Source organism: Oncorhynchus nerka, linkage group LG4 (genome assembly GCF_034236695.1).
Source record: "Oncorhynchus nerka isolate Pitt River linkage group LG4, Oner_Uvic_2.0, whole genome shotgun sequence".
NCBI lineage: Eukaryota > Metazoa > Chordata > Actinopteri > Salmoniformes > Salmonidae > Oncorhynchus > Oncorhynchus nerka.
In genome coordinates, this window is record NC_088399.1 from 89,946,589 (window position 1) to 89,967,910 (window position 21,322).

The window sequence follows — 21,322 nt, forward strand, 5'->3', positions numbered from 1 at the left end:
TCTGCGCCAGCCAATGGCCCTGAAACACTGTGAATAACCCCCCACCTTCCAGCCTCCACCCGACCCCTGGCTGCCTGGCCCTCGCTGCCTGGCCCTGGCTGCGGCTCCCTGGCCCCGGATCTCCAGCCCTGGCTCTGACCCTGGTTTGTTGGCTGCACTGGGGTGTCAGTTTGTTTCTGCAGCAGTCACATTTCCCATCAGCCCATAGACTAAAATAAACAGTGGTGTCCTGGAAAGCAGGTGGTTGAAGCACACCACTGTATTCCACCCCCGTCCCAGCAGGCATAGACAGCACACCACTGTATTCCACCCCTGTCCCAGCAGGCATAGACAGCACACCACTGTATTCCACCCCTGTCCCAGCAGGCATAGACAGCACACCACTGTATTCCACCCCCGTCCCAGCAGGCATAGACAGCACACCACTGTATTCCACCCCCGTCCCAGCAGGCATAGACAGCACACCACTGTATTCCACCCCCGTCCCAGCAGGCATAGACAGCACACCACTCTATTCCACCCCCGTCCCAGCAGGCATAGACAGCACACCACTGTATTCCACCCCCGTCCCAGCAGGCATAGACAGCACACCACTGTATTCCACCCCCGTCCCAGCAGGCATAGACAGCACACCACTGTATTCCACCCCCATCCCAGCAGGCATAGACAGCACACCACTGTATTCCACCTCCATCCCAGCAGGCATAGACAGCACACCACTGTATTCCACCTCCATCCCAGCAGGCATAGACAGCACACCACTGTATTCCACCTCCATCCCAGCAGGCATAGACAGCACACCACTGTATTCCACCCCCATCCCAGCAGGCATAGACAGCACACCACTGTATTCCACCCCTGTCCCAGCAGGCATAGACAGCACACCACTGTATTCCACCCCCGTCCCAGCAGGCATAGACAGCACACCACTGTATTCCACCCCCGTCCCAGCAGGCATAGACAGCACACCACTTTATTCCACCCCCGTCGCAGCAGGCATAGACAGCACACCACTGTATTCCACCCCCGTCCCAGCAGGCATAGACAGCACACCACTCTATTCCACCCCCGTCCCAGCAGGCATAGACAGCACACCACTGTATTCCACCCCCGTCCCAGCAGGCATAGACAGCACACCACTGTATTCCACCCCCGTCCCAGCAGGCATAGACAGCACACCACTGTATTCCACCCCCATCCCAGCAGGCATAGACAGCACACCACTGTATTCCACCTCCATCCCAGCAGGCATAGACAGCACACCACTGTATTCCACCTCCATCCCAGCAGGCATAGACAGCACACCACTGTATTCCACCTCCATCCCAGCAGGCATAGACAGCACACCACTGTATTCCACCTCCATCCCAGCAGGCATAGACAGCACACCACTGTATTCCACCTCCATCCCAGCAGGCATAGACAGCACACCACTGTATTCCACCCCTGTCCCAGCAGGCATAGACAGCACACCACTGTATTCCACCTCCATCCCAGCAGGCATAGACAGCACACCACTGTATTCCACCCCTGTCCCAGCAGGCATAGACAGCACACCACTGTATTCCACCCCTGTCCCAACAGGCATAGACAGCACACCACTGTATTCCACCCCTGTCCCAACAGGCATAGACAGCACACCACTGTATTCCACCCCTGTCCCAACAGGCATAGACAGCACACCACTGTATTCCACCCCTGTCCCAACAGGCATAGACAACACACCACTGTATTCCACCTCCATCCCAGCAGGCATAGACAGCACACCACTGTATTCCACCTCCACCCCAGCAGGCTTAGACAGCACACCACTGTATTCCACCCCCATCCCAGCAGGCATAGACAGCACACCACTGAGGTCATCGTTCCTTCACCCCACTCTGTCATGCCCAGCTCCTGCACCAGCCTTAACCACAGCCTTAAATACAGTCCCAGCCCCTGTCCTAACCACAGACCTAGCCCCAGCCCTCATCGCCCACCATGTCCCCCTATACCCGGTCCAATCATCAGCCCTATCCCCGGCCCTATCCCCGGCCCTATCATCAGCCCTGTCCCCGACCCTATCCCCGGCCCTATCCCTGACCCTATCCCCGACCCTATCATCAGCCCTATCCCCGACCCTATCATCAGCCCTATCCCTGACCCTATCATCAGCCCTATCCCTGACCCTATCATCAGCCCTATCCCCGGCCCTATCCCTGACCCTATCATCAGCCCTATCCCCGACCCTATCATCAGCCCTATCCCTGACCCTATCATCAGCCCTATCCCTGACCCTATCATCAGCCCTATCCCTGACCCTATCATCAGCCCTATCCCTGACCCTATCATCAGCCCTATCCCTGACCCTATCATCAGCCCTATCCCCGACCCTATCATCAGCCCTATCCCCGACCCTATCATCAGCCCCTTCCCCGACCCTATCATCAGCCCTATCCCTGACCCTATCATCAGCCCTATCCCCGACCCTATCCCCGGCCCTATCATCAGCCCTATCCCCGACCCTATCATCAGCCCTATCCCCGACCCTATCCCCGACCCTATCATCAGCCCTATCCCGACCCTATCATCAGCCCTATCCCTGATCCCTGACCCTATCATCAGCCCTATCCCTGACCCTATCATCAGCCCTATCCCCGACCCTATCCCCGGCCCTATCCCCGGCCCTATCATCAGCCCTATCCCCGACCCTATCATCAGCCCTATCCCGACCCTATCCCCGGCCCTATCCCCGACCCTATCATCAGCCCTATCCCCGACCCTATCATCAGCCCTATCCCTGATCCCTGACCCTATCATCAGCCCTATCCCTGATCCCTGACCCTATCATCAGCCCTATCCCTGATCCCCGACCCTATCATCAGCCCTATCCCTGATCCCTGACCCTATCATCAGCCCTATCCCTGAACCCTGACCCTATCATCAGCCCTATCCCTGATCCCTGACCCTATCATCAGCCCTATCCCCGACCCTATCATCAGCCCTATCCCTGACCCTATCATCAGCCCTATCCCCGACCCTATCCCCAGCCCTATCCCCAGCCCTATCCCCGACCCTATCATCAGCCATATCCCCGGCCCTATCATCAGCCCTATCCCTGACCCTATCATCAGCCCTATCCCTGACCCTATCATCAGCCCTATCCCCGACCCTATCCCCAGCCCTATCATCAGCCCTATCCCCGACCCTATCATCAGCCCTATCCCCGACCCTATCATCAGCCCTATCCCCGACCCTATCCCCGGCCCTATCCCCGACCCTATCATCAGCCCTATCCCCGGCCCTATCATCAGCCCTATCCCCGACCCTAGCCCCGACCCTATCATCAGCCCTATCCCCGACCCTATCACCAGCCCTGTCCCCGGCCCTATCATCAGCCCTATCCCCGACCCTATCATCAGCCCTATCCCCGACCCTATCATCAGCCCTATCCCTGACCCTATCATCAGCCCTATCCCCGGCCCTATCCCCAGCCCTATCCCCAGCCTTGACCCCGGACCTTTTTTCAATCTCCTGTCCTATCTAATAGATCATTGAAATAGAGCAGTCAATGGCATGGACAGAAAACAAACACTCACACTGGGTAAACAGAACAGGCAGTAAACCAGACACACAGACTGCTGGGTAAACAGAACAGGCAGTAAACCAGACACACAGACTGCTGGCTAAACAGAACGGGCTGTAAACCAGACACACAGACTGCTGGGTAAACAGAACAGGCAGTAAACCAGACACACAGACTGCTGGGTAAACAGAACAGGCAGTAAACCAGACACACAGACTGCTGGGTGAACAGAACAGGCTGTAAACCAGACACACAGACTGCTGGGTAAACAGAACAGGTTGTAAACCAGACACACAGACTGCTGGGTAAACAGAACAGGCAGTAAACCAGACACACAGACTGCTGGGTGAACAGAACAGGCTGTAAACCAGACACACAGACTGCTGGGTAAACAGAACAGGCTGTAAACCAGACACACAGACTGCTGGGTAAACAGAACAGGCTGTAAACCAGACACACAGACTGCTGGGTAAACAGAACAGGCTGTAAATCAGACACACAGACTCTGTCTAACTATCTCTCTCTGTCTAACTCTCTCTCTCTCTCTGTCTAACTCTCTCTCTCTCTCTGTCTAACTCTCTCTCTCTCTCTATCTAACTCTCTCTCTCTCTCTCTCTGTCTAACTCTCTCTCTCTCTCTCTATCTAACTCTCTCTCTCTCTCTCTCTCTCTCTCTCAATTCAATTCAAATTCAATTCAAGTGCTCTATTGTCATGGGAAACATATGTTTACATTGCCAAAGCAGGTGAAGTAGATAATAAACAAAAGTGAAATAAACAATAAAAATGTACATTACACTCAGAAAAGTTACAAAAGAATAAAGACATTTCAAATGTCAAATTATGTGCAAAAAGGAAAATAAATAAAAATAAATATGGGGTTGTATTTACAATGGTGTTTGTGTCACGCCCTGATCTGTTTCACCTGCTTTTGTGCTTGTCTACACCCCCTTTGTGCTTGTCTCCACCCACTTTGTTCATGTCTCCACCCCCTTCCAGCCCATCTGTACTTATACCTTTGATTCTGTTTGTCTGTTGCCAGTTTGTCTAGTTTGTCAAGATTACCAGCAGCGTTTGTCCTGTCAGCTCCTGTTTTTTCCAAGCCTTTCTTTTTCTCGCCCTCCTCGGTTTTGACCCTTGCCAGTCCTGACCCTGAACCCGCCCACCTGACCACTCTGCCTGCCTGCCGTCCTGTACCTTTGCCTCTATTGCTGTAATTAACATTGTTACTTCGACACTGTCTGTACCTTATCCGTATAGTTTGTTCTTCACTAGTTGCCCTTTTCTTGTGGCAACAGGTCAGAAATCTTCCTGCTATCAAAATTGGTTTTGTTTTCAAATTCTTTGTGGATCTGTGTAATCTGAGGGAAATATGTGTCTCTAATATGGTCATACATTTGGCAGGAGGTTAGGAAGTGCAGCTCAGTTTACACTTCATTTTGTGGGCAGTGAGCACATAGCATGTCTTCTCGAGAGCCATGTCTGCCTACGGCGGACTTTCTCAATAGCAAGGCTATGTTCACTGAGTCTGTACATAGTCAAAGCTTTCCTTAAATTTGGGTCAGTCACAGTGGTCAGGTATTCTGTTTAGGGACAAATAGCATTCTAGTTTGCTCTGTTTTTTTGTTAATTGTTTCCAATGTGTCAAGTAATTATCTTTTTGTTTTCTCATGATTTGGTTGGGTCTAATTGTGTTGATGTCCTGGGGCTCTGTGGGGTGTGTTTGTGTTTGTGAACAGAGACCCAGGACCAGCTTGCTTAGGGGACTCTTCTTCTAACTCTTTCTCTGTCTAACTCACTCTTTCTCTCTGTCTAACTCTCTCTATCTGTCTAACTCTCTCTCTCTCTCTCTGTCTAACTCTCTCTCTCTCTCTGTCTAACTCTCTCTCTCTCTCTCTCTGTCTAACTGTCTCTCTCTCTGTCGTCTCTCTCTCTCTCCTGTCTAACTCTCTCTCTATCTGTCTAACTCTCTCTCTCTATCTGTCTAACTATCTCTCTCTCTGTCTAACTATCTCTCTCTCTGTCTAACTCTCTCTCTATCTGTCTAACTCTCTCTCTATCTGTCTAACTCTCTCTCTATCTGTCTAACTCTCTCTCTCTCTCTCTCTGTCTATCTCTCTCTCTCTCTCTGTCTAACTATTTCTCTCTCTCTCTGTCTAACTCTCTCTCTCTCTATCTGTCTAACTCTCTCTCTATCTGTCTAACTCTCTCTCTCTCTCTGTCTAACTCTCTCTCTCTCTCTGTCTAACTCTCTCTCTCTCTCCGTCTAACTCTCTCTCTCTCTCTCTCTATCTGTCTAACTCTCTCTCTCTCTGTCTAACTATCTCTCTCTGTCTAACTCTCTCTCTCTCTCTGTCTAACTCTCTCTCTCTGTCTAACTCTCTCTCTCTCTCTGTCTAACTCTCTCTCTCTCTCTGTCTAACTCTCTCTCTCTATCTAACTCTCTCTCTCTCTCTCTCTCTCTCTCTCAATTCAATTCAAATTCAATTCAAGTGCTCTATTGTCATGGGAAACATATGTTTACATTGCCAAAGCAGGTGAAGTAGATAATAAACAAAAGTGAAATAAACAATAAAAATGTACATTACACTCAGAAAAGTTACAAAAGAATAAAGACATTTCAAATGTCAAATTATGTGCAAAAAGGAAAATAAATAAAAATAAATATGGGGTTGTATTTACAATGGTGTTTGTGTCACGCCCTGATCTGTTTCACCTGCTTTTGTGCTTGTCTACACCCCCTTTGTGCTTGTCTCCACCCACTTTGTTCATGTCTCCACCCCCTTCCAGCCCATCTGTACTTATACCTTTGATTCTGTTTGTCTGTTGCCAGTTTGTCTAGTTTGTCAAGATTACCAGCAGCGTTTGTCCTGTCAGCTCCTGTTTTTTCCAAGCCTTTCTTTTTCTCGCCCTCCTCGGTTTTGACCCTTGCCAGTCCTGACCCTGAACCCGCCCACCTGACCACTCTGCCTGCCTGCCGTCCTGTACCTTTGCCTCTATTGCTGTAATTAACATTGTTACTTCGACACTGTCTGTACCTTATCCGTATAGTTTGTTCTTCACTAGTTGCCCTTTTCTTGTGGCAACAGGTCAGAAATCTTCCTGCTATCAAAATTGGTTTTGTTTTCAAATTCTTTGTGGATCTGTGTAATCTGAGGGAAATATGTGTCTCTAATATGGTCATACATTTGGCAGGAGGTTAGGAAGTGCAGCTCAGTTTACACTTCATTTTGTGGGCAGTGAGCACATAGCATGTCTTCTCGAGAGCCATGTCTGCCTACGGCGGACTTTCTCAATAGCAAGGCTATGTTCACTGAGTCTGTACATAGTCAAAGCTTTCCTTAAATTTGGGTCAGTCACAGTGGTCAGGTATTCTGTTTAGGGACAAATAGCATTCTAGTTTGCTCTGTTTTTTTGTTAATTGTTTCCAATGTGTCAAGTAATTATCTTTTTGTTTTCTCATGATTTGGTTGGGTCTAATTGTGTTGATGTCCTGGGGCTCTGTGGGGTGTGTTTGTGTTTGTGAACAGAGACCCAGGACCAGCTTGCTTAGGGGACTCTTCTTCTAACTCTTTCTCTGTCTAACTCACTCTTTCTCTCTGTCTAACTCTCTCTATCTGTCTAACTCTCTCTCTCTCTCTCTGTCTAACTCTCTCTCTGTCTAACTCTCTCTCTCTCTGTCTAACTCTCTCTCTCTCTCTCTCTGTCTAACTCTCTCTCTCTCTGTCTAACTCTCTCTCTCTCCGTCTAACTCTCTCTCTATCTGTCTAACTCTCTCTCTCTATCTGTCTAACTCTCTCTCTCTCTGTCTAACTATCTCTCTCTGTCTAACTCTCTCTCTCTCTCTGTCTAACTCTCTCTCTATCTGTCTAACTCTCTCTCTATCTGTCTAACTCTCTCTCTCTCTCTGTCTAACTCTCTCTCTCTCTCTCTCTCTGTCTCTCTCTCTGTCTAACTCTCTCTCTCTCTGTCTAACTCTCTCTCTATCTGTCTAACTCTCTCTCTCTCTGTCTAACTCTCTCTCTCTGTCTAACTCTCTCTCTCTCTCTGTCTAACTCTCTCTCTCTCTCTCTCTGTCTAACTCTCTATCTGTCTCTCTCTCTGTCTAACTCTCTCTCTCTCTCTGTCTCTCTCTCTCTCTCTCTCTCTAACTCTCTCTCTCTCTCTCTCTCTCTCTCTCTCTGTCTAACTCTCTCTCTCTCTGTCTAACTCTCTCTCTCTCTGTCTAACTCTCTCTCTCTCTCTGTCTCTCTCTCTCTCTCTCTGTCTAACTCTCTCTCTCTCTCTCTCTCTCTCTGTCTCTCTCTCTCTCTCTCTCTCTCTCTGTCTAACTCTCTCTCTCTCTCTGTCTAACTCTCTCTAACTCTCTCTCTCTCTCTCTGTCTAACTCTCTCTCTCTCTCTCTCTGTCTAACTCTCTCTCTCTCTCTAACTCTCTCTCTCTCTCTGTCTAACTCTCTCTCTCTCTGTCTAACTCTCTCTCTCTGTCTAACTCTCTCTCTCTCTCTATCTGTCTCTCTCTCTCTCTGTCTAACTCTCTCTCTCTCTATCTGTCTCTCTCTCTCTCTCTCTGTCTCTCTCTCTCTGTCTAACTCTCTCTCTCTCTCTCTCTCTCTCTCTCTCTCTCTGTCTAACTCTCTCTCTCTCTCTCTGTCTAACTCTCTCTCTCTCTGTCTAACTCTCTCTCTATCTGTCTAACTCTCTCTCTCTCTCTGTCTAACTCTCTCTCTCTGTCTAACTCTCTCTCTCTATCTGTCTAACTCTCTCTCTATCTCTGTCTAACTCTCTCTCTCTCTCTCTGTCTAACTCTCTCTCTCTCTGTCTAACTCTCTCTCTCTCTCTCTCTCTGTCTAACTATCTCTCTCTCTGTCTAACTCTCTCTCTCTCTCTCTCTCTCTCTCTGTCTCTCTCTCTCTGTCTAACTCTCTCTCTCTCTCTAACTCTCTCTGTCTCTCTCTGTCTAACTCTCTCTCTCTCTATCTGTCTAACTCTCTCTCTCTCTCTGTCTAACTCTCTCTCTCTCTGTCTAACTCTCTCTCTCTCTCTCTCTGTCTCTCTCTCTCTGTCTCTCTCTCTCTCTCTCTCTGTCTAACTCTCTCTCTCTCTCTCTCTGTCTAACTCTCTCTCTCTCTGTCTAACTCTCTCTCTCTCTCTCTCTCTCTGTCTAACTCTCTCTCTCTCTGTCTCTCTCTCTCTGTCTAACTCTCTCTCTCTCTCTCTGTCTAACTCTCTCTCTCTCTCTCTCTGTCTAACTCTCTCTCTCTCTGTCTAACTCTCTCTGTCTAACTCTCTCTCTCTCTCTGTCTAACTCTCTCTCTCTCTCTCTCTCTCTCTGTCTAACTCTCTCTCTCTCTGTCTAACTCTCTCTCTCTATCTGTCTAACTCTCTCTCTATCTGTCTAACTCTCTATCTGTCTAACTCTCTCTCTCTCTGTCTAACTCTCTCTCTCTGTCTAACTCTCTCTCTCTCTGTCTGTCTAACTATCTCTCTCTCTCTCTCTGTCTAACTCTCTCTCTCTCTGTCTAACTCTCTCTCTCTCTCTGTCTAACTCTTTCTCTCTCTCTCTGTCTAACTCTTTCTCTCTCTCTCTGTCTAACTCTCTCTCTCTCTATCTGTCTAACTCTCTCTCTCTATCTGTCTAACTCTCTCTCTCTCTCTGTCTAACTCTCTCTCTCTCTCTGTCTAACTCTCTCTCTCTCTCTCTGTCTAACTCTGTCTCTCTCTCTGTCTAACTCTCTCTCTATCTGTCTAACTCTCTCTCTCTCTGTCTAACTCTCTCTCTCTCTGTCTAACTCTCTCTATCTGTCTAACTCTCTCTCTCTGTCTAACTCTCTCTCTCTGTCTGTCTCTCTCTCTCTCTATCTGTCTAACTCTCTCTCTGTCTAACTCTTTCTCTCTCTCTCTCTCTCTCTGTCTCTCTCTAACTCTCTCTCTGTCTCTCTCTCTCTCTCTCTCTGTCTAACTCTCTCTCTCTCTCTCTCTCTCTCTCTCTCTCTCTCTCTCTCTCTCTGTCTAACTCTCTCTCTCTCTCTGTCTAACTCTCTCTCTCTCTCTGTCTAACTCTCTCTCTCTCTCTGTCTAACTATCTCTCTCTCTCTCTCTGTCTAACTCTCTCTCTCTCTCTCTGTCTAACTCTCTCTCTCTCTCTCTGTCTAACTCTCTCTCTCTCTAACTCTCTCTCTCTCTCTCTCTCTCTCTGTCTAACTCTCTCTCTCTCTCTCTCTAACTCTCTCTCTCTCTCTGTCTAACTCTCTCTCTCTCTGTCTCTCTCTCTCTCTCTCTGTCTAACTCTCTCTCTCTCTCTCTGTCTAACTCTCTCTCTCTCTCTCTGTCTAACTCTCTCTCTCTCTCTGTCTCTCTCTCTCTCTCTCTGTCTCTCTCTCTCTCTCTCTCTCTCTGTCTAACTCTCTCTCTCTCTGTCTAACTCTCTCTCTCTCTCTCTGTCTCTCTCTCTCTCTCTCTGTCTCTCTCTCTCTCTCTGTCTAACTCTCTCTCTCTCTGTCTAACTCTCTCTCTCTCTCTGTCTAACTCTCTCTCTCTGTCTAACTCTCTCTCTCTCTCTCTCTCTCTCTGTCTAACTCTCTCTCTCTATCTGTCTCTCTCTCTCTCTGTCTAACTCTCTCTCTCTCTCTCTGTCTAACTCTCTCTCTCTCTATCTGTCTAACTCTCTCTCTATCTGTCTAACTCTCTCTCTCTATCTGTCTAACTCTCTCTCTCTCTCTGTCTAACTCTCTCTCTCTCTCTCTGTCTAACTCTCTCTCTCTCTCTCTCTCTCTCTCTCTCTCTCTCTCTCTCTCTGTCTAACTCTCTCTCTCTCTCTCTCTCTCTCTCTCTCTCTCTCTCTCTGTCTAACTCTCTCTCTCTATCTGTCTAACTCTTTCTCTCTCTCTCTGTCTAACTCTCTCTCTCTCTATCTGTCTAACTCTCTCTCTCTCTGTCTAACTCTCTCTCTGTCTAACTCTCTCTCTCTCTGTCTAACTCTCTCTCTCTCTCTCTAACTCTCTCTCTCTGTCTAACTCTCTCTCTCTCCGTCTAACTCTCTCTCTCTATCTGTCTAACTCTCTCTCTCTCTCTCTCTCTCTCTCTGTCTAACTCTCTCTCTATGTCTAACTCTCTCTCTCTATCTGTCTAACTCTCTCTCTATCTGTCTAACTCTCTCTCTCTCTCTGTCTAACTCTCTCTCTCTCTCTGTCTAACTCTCTCTCTCTCTCTGTCTAACTCTCTCTCTCTCTCTGTCTAACTCTCTCTCTCTCTCTGTCTAACTCTCTCTCTCTCTCTGTCTAACTCTTTCTCTCTCTCTCTGTCTAACTCTCTCTCTCTCTATCTGTCTCTCTCTCTCTCTCTCTCTCTCTCTCTCTCTCTCTCTCTCTGTCTAACTCTCTCTCTCTCTGTCTAACTCTCTCTCTCTCTGTCTAACTCTCTCTCTATCTGTCTAACTCTCTCTCTCTCTGTCTAACTCTCTCTCTCTCTGTCTAACTCTCTCTCTATCTGTCTAACTCTCTCTCTCTGTCTAACTCTCTCTCTCTATCTGTCTAACTCTCTCTCTCTCTATCTGTCTAACTCTCTCTCTCTCTCTGTCTAACTCTCTCTCTCTCTCTCTGTCTAACTCTCTCTCTCTCTCTCTGTCTAACTCTCTCTCTCTCTGTCTAACTCTCTCTCTCTCTCTAACTCTCTCTCTCTGTCTAACTCTCTCTCTCTCTGTCTAACTCTCTCTCTCTCTGTCTAACTCTCTCTCTCTCTCTCACTCTTTCTCTCTCTCTGTCTAACTCTCTCTCTCTGTCGAACTCTCTCTCTCTGTCTAACTCTCTCTCTTTCTCTGTCTCTGTCTCTCTCTGTACAATATGTAACTGTTGCTTGATGTGGGTGGGTGGTTTTTCAAATGATATGCAAAGTCCCACAGATTTCAACCTTTAAAGAAGAACTCAATCTAATCTGTGCTCCACAGGGCCACTTGGCAGCCATCACCTCCTTATCTGGACAGCTGGGTTGAGAGGGGACTTCCCCAGGGACACAGCCCATTGAGGCAAACCCCAGCCACCCACCCACAGTACTGAAGCATCATACAGCACAGAAACAAACAAACATGGAACAGTAGCACCTGTTAGTTCACCAAGCTCAGGACAGACGTGGAACAGTAGCACCTGTTAGTTCACCAAGCTCAGGACAGACGTGGAACAGTAGCACCTGTTAGTTCACCAAGCTCAGTACAGACGTGGAACGGTAGCACCTGTTAGTTCACCAAGCTCAGTACAGACGTGGAACGGTAGCACCTGTTAGTTCACCAAGCTCAGTACAGACATGGAACGGTAGCACCTGTTAGTTCACCAAGTTCAGTACAGACGTGGAACGGTAGCACCTGTTAGTTCACCAAGCTCAGTACAGACATGGATATGACGCTTGGGACCTACTGTAATCAAACACCCAGAAGTAGCAGGGCAGGAGGAATCAATGCAGAGATGGGTGTCTATGAAGGGCGACATATTCTGTGAAGGGTAGTGAATTTCAAATGGTTCTGCCTGTGAGAGTATAGTTCTGTTCTGTCTGTGAGAGTATAGTTCTGTTCTGTCTGTGAGAGTATAATTCTGCTCTGCCTGTGAGAGTATAGTTCTGTTCTGCCTGTGAGAGTATAGTTCTGTTATGTCTGTGAGAGTATAGTTCTGTTCTGCCTGTGAGAGTATAGTTCTGTTCTGCCTGTGAGAGTATAGTTCTGTTCTGCCTGTGAGAGTATAGTTATGTTGTGTCTGTGAGAGTATAGTTCTGTTCTGTCTGTGAGAGTATAGTTCTGTTCTGCCTGTGAGAGTATAGTTCTGTTCTGCCTGTGAGAGTATAGTTATGTTGTGTCTGTGAGAGTATAGTTCTGTTCTGCCTGTGAGAGTTTAGTTCTGTTCTGTCTGTGAGAGTTTAGTTCTGTTCTGTCTGTGAGAGTATAGTTCTGTTCTGTCTGTGTTGTGTTATCGACCCATGTCAGTGAGTGAGATCCAGGACTACCAAGGTGGTCCTCTGACCGGTCCACCCCAGAGAAAATCCCTCCCTGCGGGGTAGACATTCGTCTGACGTGGGTCTGGGAACCAACCACCAGGGTAACACAACCCAGTCCACACTATACAATTACCTCTCCCCGTCTCGGATGGATCTATAGTAATGATCAGATTAGATTATTATCACAGGAGGAAAATAGCCACCCATGTTCATCCTCACGTGCACACACACGCACACACACATCCCCTATAGGGCAGCCGAACCATACTTGCCAACTTCTGCCAAGCCCATGCCTGCAAGGGAGCATGTTGGTAGAGCCAACAGAAAGCTCACAAAGAGCCTGGATGTTGATTTCATTCATCCATACGACAAGACTTCCATGTGTATTATTAGACCTGGGCACACTGAGTTAATGAGAACAGAGAAAGGGGAAACACCCTGCTTCCTGTGGGCTGAGCAGTGAGTGCTAGCTACAGACGTAGGGCCTTCATTTGAAACAGAAAATTATCCTGCAGCAACAGGAAATCTGAATTATTATGTGGATTATAATTAATGGAAATATTTTAGGTGTTGATACATTTTTCGTACGGGGAAATCAAGTTTGAAAATTTGGAAATTACAAACTTCAGAAGCCTTTTTACACCTCAAATACATGATATGTTTTAATTGTCCTTCGTTGCATGAAAGTTCTCCTGCAACAGAGAGATCAAATTAAGATCCTGCATCTGTACCAAGTCACAAAACATCCGTTAGTGATACAGGCCACACGTGTCGTTTTACTGCTTGTTCTTAGACTACAGTACTGTATTTGGGGTGAGAAATCAGTGCTAGAACCATTGAACAGAAGTCTAAAAACATCCGTTAGCAACAATGACTGTAGGTCAGCAGTGGTCGTGGCAACAATGACTGTAGGTCAGCAGTGGTCGTGGCAACAATGACTGTAGGTCAGCAGTGGTCGTGGCAACAATGACTGTAGGTCAGCAGTGGTCGTGGCAACAATGACTGTAGGTCAGCAGTGGTCGTGGCAACAATGACTGTAGGTCAGCAGTGGTCGTGGCAACAATGACTGTAGGTCAGCAGTGGTCGTGGCAACAATGACTGTAGGTCAGCAGTGGTCGTGGCAACAATGACTGTAGGTCAGCAGTGGTCGTGGCAACAATGACTGTAGGTCAGCAGTGGTCGTGGCAACAATGACTGTAGGTCAGCAGTGGTCGTGGCAACAATGACTGTAGGTCAGCAGTGGTCGTGGCAACAATGACTGTAGGTCAGCAGTGGTCATGGCAACAGTGACTGTAGGTTAGCAATGGCCGCATAGGTGTCTGTTCTGCTACTCTTCTGGGGTTCTGTGGGGTGAACAATAGTCTTGTTCGACAATGCAGTCGACAACCCAGCCAGGCGACTGCCGACAGACAAATTGCCTTGTATTATAAATAACTATTCATTATTATTTGTAGATCAGTCAGTCAGTCACCATTTATCCATAATGCATCACTGTTGTGATGGTCTTGAACACATCCAATGACTGCTAGAAACACTGATCTGAATAATCAAATAGAACTAAAATCTGTTAGAGTTAACAAGGCCATACAGGTGTTTATCTGACTGTTCTGTTCTGAGGACCAGCAGCTGTTGCGCTGAGAGGATCAGCCCAGGGGAGAGGCAGGGAGCAGGTAGGGAGCAGGCAGGGAGCAGGTAGGACTCCAGACCAGGGAGCAGGCAGGGAGCAGGTAGGACTCCAGACCAGGGACCAGGCAGGGAGCAGGCAGGGAGCAGGTAGGGAGCAGGTAGGACTCCAGACCAGGGAGCAGGAAGGAAGCAGGTAGGACTCCAGACCAGGGACCAGGCAGGGACCAGGCAGGGAGCAGGCAGGGAGCAGGTAGGGAGCAGGTAGGACTCCAGACCAGGGAGCAGGCAGGGAGCAGGCAGGGAGCAGGTAGGACTCCATACCAGGGAGCAGGTAGGAAGCAGGCAGGACTCCAGACCAGGGACCAGGCAGGGAGCAGGCAGGACTCCAGACCAGGGAGCAGGTAGGGAGCAGGTAGGACTCCAGACCAGGGAGCAGGTAGGGAGCAGGTAGGACTCCAGACCAGGGAGCAGGTAGGAAGCAGGTAGGACTCCCGACTCCACTGTCTGTGTAAAAGGACATTGTGGGTCTCAAGTATCTATAAATTATATCTATAATTATCCAAGTCAGGATATCTATGATCAGGCAAAAAAGGTAATTTATCCTATGATCCTGTTATTTTCTCTCTCTTTCTCTCTTGAAGAAGAAGTGGCGTCTTCCACAACTATTGTTCCACAAGGGGAGAAATACATTTGCGCCGAATTGTCCCTTGGGTCAAAACTACAGCCAGAGATTGAAAGATAAAAAAATTTAAAAAAGGAAACGGCATGAGACAAAAACAGAAAGAAAATGAAATATATTAAGAAGAGATTCCAAGAGTAACTCAATACATTACAGTCACAGCAACCTACAGTGGAGACGTATCCAAACAGCTGTCACTGAATATAATTAGACTCAGCGTGAGGAAATGTAAACTATGACAGTGTTAATGAATTTAATTTAGGATCAGCTTTAAGTTGACATTTTGTTCACAGCGGACCTTCTTTCTATCATAATTCATGTACATTGTGCTCGCATACACACTCGCTCTCACTTTCGAGCCTCTGCACCTTTTAAACTAATTTAATGCTCAGAGTAAAATACGTTTAAAATATAATTCAAATAACCGAACAAGCCTCTAGCATAAAGCAGTGCAGAACAGAACAAGCCTCTAACATAAAGCAGAGCAGAACAGATCAAGCCTCTAACATAAAGCAGAGCAGAACAGAACAAGCCTCTAGCATAAAGCAGTGCAGAACAGAACAAGCCTCTAGCATAAAGCAGAGCAGAACAAGCCTCTAGCATAAAGCAGAGCAGAACAGAACAAGCCTCTAACATAAAGCAGAGCAGAACAAGCCTCTAGCATAAAGCAGAGCAGAACAGAACAAGCCTCTAGCATAAAGCAGCGCAGAACAGAACAAGCCTCTAACATAAAGCAGAGCAGAACAAGCCTCTAGCATAAAGCAGAGCAGAACAGAACAAGCCTCTAGCATAAAGCAGCGCAGAACAGAACAAGCCTCTAACATAAAGCAGAGCAGAACAAGCCTCTAGCATAAAGCAGAGCAGAACAGATCAAGCCTCTAGCATAAAGCAGTGCAGAACAGATCAAGCCTCTAGCATAAAGCAGAGCAGAACAGATCAAGCCTCTAGCATAAAGCAGTGCAGAACAGAACAAGCCTCTAACATAAAGCAGTGCAGAACAGATCAAGCCTCTAGCATAAAGCAGCGCAGAACAGAACAAGCCTCTAGCATAAAGCAGTGCAGAACAGAACAAGCCTCTAGCATAAAGCAGTGCAGAACAGAACAAGCCTCTAGCATAAAGCAGTGCAGAACAGAACAAGCCTCTAGCATAAAGCAGTGCAGAACAAGCCTCTAACATAAAGCAGTGCAGAACAGATCAAGCCTCTAGCATAAAGCAGTGCAGAACAAGCCTCTAGCATAAAGCAGTGCAGAACAAGCCTCTAGCATAAAGCAGTGCAGAACAAGCCTCTAACATAAAGCAGTGCAGAACAAGCCTCTAGCATAAAGCAGTGCAGAACAGATCAAGCCTCTAACATAAAGCAGTGCAGAACAGATCAAGCCTCTAACATAAAGCAGAGCAGAACAGATCAAGCCTCTAGCATAAAGCAGTGCAGAACAGATCAAGCCTCTAGCATAAAGCAGTGCAGAACAAGCCTCTAGCATAAAGCAGTGCAGAACAGAACAAGCCTCTAGCATAAAGCAGTGCAGAACAAGCCTCTAGCATAAAGCAGTGCAGAACAGAACAAGCCTCTAACATAAAGCAGTGCAGAACAGAACAAGCCTCTAGCATAAAGCAGTGCAGAACAGATCAAGCCTCTAGCACAAAGCAGTGCAGAGCAGAACAAGCCTCTAGCATAAAGCAGTGCAGAACAAGCCTCTAACATAAAGCAGTGCAGAACAGATCAAGCCTCTAACATAAAGCAGTGCAGAACAGATCAAGCCTCTAACATAAAGCAGTGCAGAAGAAGCCTCTAGCATAAAGCAGTGCAGAACAGATCAAGCCTCTAGCACAAAGCAGTGCAGAGCAGAACAAGCCTCTAGCATAAAGCAGTGCAGAACAAGCCTCTAACATAAAGCAGTGCAGAACAGATCAAGCCTCTAACATAAAGCAGTGCAGAAGAAGCCTCTAACATAAAGCAGTGCAGAACAGAACAAGCCTCTAGCATAAAGCAGTGCAGAACAGAACAAGCCTCTAGCATAAAGCAGTGCAGAACAAGCCTCTAGCATAAAGCAGTGCAGAACAGATCAAGCCTCTAACATAAAGCAGTGCAGAAGGAGTGAAGCGCTAAAGTGCTAACCTAAAAGGCAATACAGCCACGCTGTGAAAACCACCAATATAACAGCTATAATGAAATATGTGGAACACCTTTTTGCATAGAGGAAGAATCAAAACTTGTGTTGCCTTCACATGAATTGTTTCTAACATTGTTACTGTTTTATTGTTATCAACCACAAAGGACATATGGCCTTCCTTTATAGTGGCAGGACCTGTTGCAATACAACAGGACAAAACGACAAGGCTACATCTACCTAAAAGTCTATACGTGTGAAGGCTGAGTCAACAGTATTCAGAAATTAGCAGCCTCCTGAGTGGCACAGCAGTCTAAGGCATTGCATCGAAGTGCTTGCGGCGTCACTACAGACGCGGGTTCGATCCCGGGGTGTGTCGCGACCGGGAGACACATGAGGCAGCGCACAATTGGCCCAGCATTGTCCACTGCGATCTAGCGACTCCTGTGGCGGGGTGGGCGCATGCATTTGGACACGGTCGGCAGTTGTATGGTGTTTCCTCCGATACATTGGTTCAGCTGGCTTCCAGGTTAAGCGAGCAGTGTGGCTTGGGAGGGTCGTGTTTCGGAGGACACATGGCTCTCGGCCTTCGCCTCTCCCGAGTCAGTATGGGAGTTGCAGTGATGGGACAAGACTGTAACTACCAATTGAAATCAACAGTATTGGGAAAACATAACACTTGCGTCCCAAATGGAGCCCTATTCCATATGGGGCCTGGTCAAAAGTATTTCACTGAACGCAGCCCGAGAAAGTCCAAGCGATGCAGTGAATTAGAAGTACTGATGAACTAACCTTTTAAGTTTGCATGTTAAGTTAATGATAGGAAACAGCCGGTTCCCAGGGCACCACCTGATCAAATATGCTGACGATACTGCTTTGGTTAGTCTTCTCGAAGGGGATCCATCTCTCTACCTGGTTAGAGCCCTCCATCTCTCTACCTGGTCAGAGCCCTCCATCTCTCTACCTGGGCAGAGCCCTCCATCTCTCTACCTGGGCAGAGCCCTCCATCTCTCTACCTGTTCAGAGCCCTCCATCTCTCTACCTGGGCAGAGCCCTCCATCTCTCTACCTGGTTAGAGCCCTCCATCTCTCTACCTGGTTAGAGCCCTCCATCTCTCTACCTGGGCAGAGCCCTCCATCTCTCTACCTGGGCAGAGCCCTCCATCTCTCTACCTGGGCAGAGCCCTCCATCTCTCTACCTGTTCAGAGCCCTCCATCTCTCTACCTGTTCAGAGCCCTCCATCTCTCTACCTGTTCAGAGCCCTCCATCTCTCTACCTGGGCAGAGCCCTCCATCTCTCTACCTGTTCAGAGCCCTCCATCTCTCTACCTGGGCAGAGCCCTCCATCTCTCTACCTGGGCAGAGCCCTCCATCTCTCTACCTAGTCAGAGCCCTCCATCTCTCTACCTAGTCAGAGCCCTCCATCTCTCTACCTGGTCAGAGCCCTCCATCTCTCTACCTAGGCAGAGCCCTCCATCTCTCTACCTAGTCAGAGCCCTCCATCTCTCTACCTGGTTAGAGCCCTCCATCTCTCTACCTGGTCAGAGCCCTCCATCTCTCTACCTGGGCAGAGCCCTCCATCTCTCTACCTGGGCAGAGCCCTCCATCTCTCTACCTGTTCAGAGCCCTCCATCTCTCTACCTGGGCAGAGCCCTCCATCTCTCTACCTGGTTAGAGCCCTCCATCTCTCTACCTGGTTAGAGCCCTCCATCTCTCTACCTGGGCAGAGCCCTCCATCTCTCTACCTGGGCAGAGCCCTCCATCTCTCTACCTGGACAGAGCCCTCCATCTCTCTACCTGTTCAGAGCCCTCCATCTCTCTACCTGTTCAGAGCCCTCCATCTCTCTACCTGTTCAGAGCCCTCCATCTCTCTACCTGGGCAGAGCCCTCCATCTCTCTACCTGTTCAGAGCCCTCCATCTCTCTACCTGGGCAGAGCCCTCCATCTCTCTACCTGGGCAGAGCCCTCCATCTCTCTACCTAGTCAGAGCCCTCCATCTCTCTACCTAGTCAGAGCCCTCCATCTCTCTACCTGGTCAGAGCCCTCCATCTCTCTACCTAGGCAGAGCCCTCCATCTCTCTACCTAGTCAGAGCCCTCCATCTCTCTACCTAGTCAGAGCCCTCCATCTCTCTACCTAGTCAGAGCCCTCCATCTCTCTACCTGGTCAGAGCCCTCCATCTCTCTACCTGGGCAGAGCCCTCCATCTCTCTACCTGGGCAGAGCCCTCCATCTCTCTACCTGGGCAGAGCCCTCCATCTCTCTACCTGTTCAGAGCCCTCCATCTCTCTACCTGTTCAGAGCCCTCCATCTCTCTACCTGTTCAGAGCCCTCCATCTCTCTACCTGTTCAGAGCCCTCCATCTCTCTACCTGGGCAGAGCCCTCCATCTCTCTACCTGTTCAGAGCCCTCCATCTCTCTACCTGGGCAGAGCCCTCCATCTCTCTACCTGGGCAGAGCCCTCCATCTCTCTACCTAGTCAGAGCCCTCCATCTCTCTACCTAGTCAGAGCCCTCCATCTCTATACCTGGTCAGAGCCCTCCATCTCTCTACCTAGGCAGAGCCCTCCATCTCTCTACCTAGTCAGAGCCCTCCATCTCTCTACCTGGTTAGAGCCCTCCATCTCTCTACCTGGTCAGAGCCCTCCATCTCTCTACCTGGGCAGAGCCCTCCATCTCTCTACCTGGGCAGAGCCCTCCATCTCTCTACCTGTTCAGAGCCCTCCATCTCTCTACCTGGGCAGAGCCCTCCATCTCTCTACCTGGTTAGAGCCCTCCATCTCTCTACCTGGTTAGAGCCCTCCATCTCTCTACCTGGGCAGAGCCCTCCATCTCTCTACCTGGGCAGAGCCCTCCATCTCTCTACCTGGGCAGAGCCCTCCATCTCTCTACCTGTTCAGAGCCCTCCATCTCTCTACCTGTTCAGAGCCCTCCATCTCTCTACCTGTTCAGAGCCCTCCATCTCTCTACCTGGGCAGAGCCCTCCATCTCTCTACCTGTTCAGAGCCCTCCATCTCTCTACCTGGGCAGAGCCCTCCATCTCTCTACCTGGGCAGAGCCCTCCATCTCTCTACCTAGTCAGAGCCCTCCATCTCTCTACCTAGTCAGAGCCCTCCATCTCTCTACCTGGTCAGAGCCCTCCATCTCTCTACCTAGGCAGAGCCCTCCATCTCTCTACCTAGTCAGAGCCCTCCATCTCTCTACCTAGTCAGAGCCCTCCATCTCTCTACCTAGTCAGAGCCCTCCATCTCTCTACCTGGTCAGAGCCCTCCATCTCTCTACCTGGTCAGAGCCCTCCATCTCTCTACCTGGGCAGAGCCCTCCATCTCTCTACCTGGGCAGAGCCCTCCATCTCTCTACCTGGTTAGAGCCCTCCATCTCTCTACCTGGGCAGAGCCCTCCATCTCTCTACCTGGTCATCTCTCTACCTGGTCAGAGCCCTCCATCTCTCTACCTGGTCAGAGCCCTCCATCCCTCTACCTGGGCAGAGCCCTCCATCTCTCTACCTGGGCAGAGCCCTCCATCTCTCTACCTGGTCATCTCTCTACCTGGTCAGAGCCCTCCATCTCTCTACCTGGTCATCTCTCTACCTGGGCAGAGCCCTCCATCTCTCTACCTGGTCAGAGCCCTCCATCTCTCTACCTGGGCAGAGCCCTCCATCTCTCTACCTGGTCAGAGCCCTCCATCTCTCTACCTGTTCAGAGCCCTCCATCTCTCTACCTGGTCAGAGCCCTCCATCTCTCTGCCTGGGCAGAGTCATCCATCTCTATACCTGGTCAGAGCCCTCCATCTCTCTACCTGGGCAGAGCCCACCATCTCTCTACCTGGGCAGAGCCCTCCATCTCTCTACCTGGTTAGAGCCCTCCATCTCTCTACCTGGTTAGAGCCCTCCATCTCTCTACCTGGGCAGAGCCCTCCATCTCTCTACCTGGGCAGAGCCCTCCATCTCTCTACCTGGACAGAGCCCTCCATCTCTCTACCTGGTCAGAGCCCTCCATCTCTCTACCTAGTCAGAGCCCTCCATCTCTCTACCTGGGCAGAGCCCTCCATCTCTCTACCTGGTCAGAGCCCTCCATCTCTCTACCTGGGCAGAGCCCTCCATCTCTCTACCTGGTCAGAGCCCTCCATCTCTCTACCTGTTCAGAGCCCTCCATCTCTCTACCTGGTCAGAGCCCTCCATCTCTCTGCCTGGGCAGAGCCCTCCATCTCTCTACCTGGTCAGAGCCCTCCATCTCTCTACCTGGGCAGAGCCCTCCATCTCTCTACCTGGGCAGAGCCCTCCATCTCTCTACCTGGTTAGAGCCCTCCATCTCTCTACCTGGTTAGAGCCCTCCATCTCTCTACCTGGGCAGAGCCCTCCATCTCTCTACC

The 21,322-nt window shown here is 49.2% G+C and overlaps 1 protein-coding gene across 6 annotated transcripts in view; it reads right to left on the bottom strand.

The window, feature by feature from the left end:
- The window catches only part of LOC115125604 (zinc finger transcription factor Trps1-like), a 254,130-nt gene that overhangs the window by 103,276 nt on the left and 129,532 nt on the right, over positions 1–21,322 (bottom strand). The window lies entirely within an intron of this gene.